The sequence below is a fragment of the Vicugna pacos genome, unplaced genomic scaffold (genome assembly GCF_048564905.1).
Source record: "Vicugna pacos unplaced genomic scaffold, VicPac4 scaffold_14, whole genome shotgun sequence".
Classification (NCBI taxonomy): Eukaryota; Metazoa; Chordata; class Mammalia; order Artiodactyla; family Camelidae; genus Vicugna; species Vicugna pacos.
In genome coordinates, this window is record NW_027328735.1 from 3,870,300 (window position 1) to 3,873,205 (window position 2,906).

The following is a 2,906-nucleotide window of genomic DNA, read 5'->3' on the forward strand; positions in this document are numbered from 1 at the left end:
TGAACAAGACACTTGCCATAAAATGCCGTATTATACTAACAATGCCAACTGTTTCAAGACTGAGAAAAATATTGCTTCCTAAAATGTATTACCTGGTCTTTTCCAACCCAGCCTTCATATGCAGTTATATCTTTGTTTTTTGATTGTTTGTTTGTTTGCCCCTTAATGGAGGTAATGCTTAATGAACCCAGGATCTTGTGCACAAGTCTATTTATCAACATCATTTTGGAACATTTAAGAAAAGCCACAAGTGCATGGATTATAAAGATGACAAGATATTTTATTACTTCTAGGGAACGATAAACCTCTGAGTGAAAGAATGGCAAAAATAAACATTTGTAAATATTCAATAAGCTTGTTTCTTTTGCAATTTTAAAGTAGAATATTAAATTACATTTGTTTCAATTATAGCACTGAATTTCAATTTTAAACAATAATTCCGCTTTGGGATTTCTTAAATTTGATTGATTATTTTAATCTAATTTTATTTCATAAATATTAAAAATTTATATATAAACATAACAAATAAACTGATATTTATTCTTCTCATGTTTTGAATATAGAGCTACTTATTCTAAAGTACACAGATAAATACATACTTCCATTCCCAAATCAAATTATTTTTCACTTTAATTACAAATGATGATGAAATTGTTATACATTTTCTGTACAGGTTTTACACAAATTTCACTTTAAATTCCAAAACTTTAAAATTATTTTATATATTTTCTGCATTATTTATACTCTGATCACAAATCTGTCATAAATTTGTGTTCAAAACTATGGACATTGTTTTTAATTAAAAGACTCAAATATTTAATTGTTTAAAAAGCTTTTGTGGGGATAATATTTGCAGATCACAGTATAAAAATAAGCTTTCTATATGTTTCATTTTAACTGAATGAATGAGAAGTAAACACTGGCTGAAAGTTACACTTGAGTTGATAGGATACCAGTCGTTTTGTGATGTCACAGCTACTCAGGTTGAGAACCATTGTGGTTGCCTAGCACTTTATTTGTTCAGGCCTGCCAAAGCAGTATTTGAAGCTGCAGTGCTCAAAATCATGCAGATTAGAAAAGTAGCTGCAGAAAAAGTTATATGAATTGGCATATGTTTCTTCAGAAATTCAAGATGTGTCATGTAAAGATGGACCAACTGCTTCAGGAAAATCCGGTAGATCTCTATTTTGTGATCAATCCCTGGGGACTTGGACGTGAGGTCTATGATTGAAGAAAATGCTTCTCAGAATTTGTCTGAAGAATCCTTGATAAAAAGGCCATGTTACACACGTTGTGTCCCTGAACCAGATGAAGATAATTATTTTCGTTCCCTGACATTTCCCAGAAAACTCTGGAAAATGGCTGGGAGTGACCAATTTAAATCCATCTGGTGGGATGATAATGGAACTTCCATAGTGATTGGTGAAGATGTCTTTAAGAAGGAAGTTTTTTTAAGAAATGCCCCTTTCAGAATATTTGAAACTGGAAATATGAAAAGTTAAGTTAGACAGCTTAACCATTATGGGTTTAGTAAAGTACGACAGAATATTTAAAGATCTGCTTGTCTAGCTGTCTTTCTGACAGAAGAAAAGGAAGTCTCTGTTTTAAGCAAAGTATTCAGAAACTTTAGTTACCACTTGGTAACGTATATATAAAATTTTATTTTGTGCATCAATCTATGGTAATATAAATGTAAAGCTAAATTTGAAAATTGTATAAAACTACTAAGGCTAAAATGCTTAATTTTTCTAAAAAATGATGACAGTGCCTTATGTATTCATATTATAAGAAACTTTGCTGGCAACTATGAATCTAAGCAGAAATCTAAATAAAGGTATTAAAGCTGCTTTTCAAAAGTGGCATTCACCGTTACTGCAAATTCTAACTTCTTAAATTTGATGACTGTACTATTTAAATGTGTATTTTCCAAATAAGGAACTTCAAAATGTCAGCAATATTCATATTTTGATGATATTACCTTTGGATAGTAAACGTGAAATCTGAGGTTTTATATGTTATGCTTATTGTAGTGTTGTCTTTTGGTTAAAATTCTTACTAAAATCTTTATACTTTGGTTGTAGCTGCAGTTCTATCATCATCCAAATTTTAAACGAGGCTGTCCCCAGATTTTAGTGAGAATAAAAAGAAGAGTTGGGATTAAAAATGCCTCTCTGGTGTCTTCATTGGCTGAAGATTTCAACAAGAAGCACTATAAAGCAGGGGGTAATATGGATAATCATAATTCTGGTTTTGTGGCTGACACTAGTGGAGAAAGTTCATTTTTACCTTCTGCAAATTTAAACATGCCTCTAATAAGGGAGCCCTCTTCTAGCCACATAGTTGGTGATACAAATACCTCGATAAGAGGTGATTTTTCTCCTCCATCATCAATGTCAGTTAGACCCTCAGAACAAATTGCAGTGGATCAATGTTCTATTTTAAATGAGTTGACCACTGTCCACTGGCACTCTCAAAGCAGCTACACTGAAGCAAATGGCCGTGTTGTGAACTTCATTACAACTACAAATTCTACTTCTCAGTACAGCATTTTATCTCCTATACAGAAGAATTATATTGGACAGATGTTGGAGCATTCTAGTTTTCCAAATATATATCATAACATATCTGCCAATGAAGGGAGTTTTTCTAAACTTCAACCAGGGAGAAACCCACGGTTTCCAGTGACAGTGATAGCTGATACATCAGCTACCTCTCTTTCAAGGACAATTCATCAGACACCTTCAATATATGAACGTCATCCTAATCACAACTGATCTACCAGCGGACTACCAGATTATGCAGGATAACAAAGATTAAAAGTGAGGTTGGCAAATGTCAACAAATATCTGCAATTTTCTTATTTGAACAATAAACATAGATGTGTACCTGTATTTACCTTATTTTTT

The 2,906-nt window shown here is 32.3% G+C and overlaps 1 long non-coding RNA gene across 1 annotated transcript; it reads left to right on the top strand.

Annotated features, from left to right (window-relative positions):
- The first annotated feature begins 994 nt into the window (after positions 1-994).
- Positions 995-2,255, top strand: LOC140692616 (uncharacterized). The gene is made up of 2 exons (XR_012068172.1): positions 995-1,174; positions 2,082-2,255. It is a non-coding gene; the product is annotated as an uncharacterized lncRNA (long non-coding RNA).
- Positions 2,256-2,906: the final 651 nt, after the last annotated feature.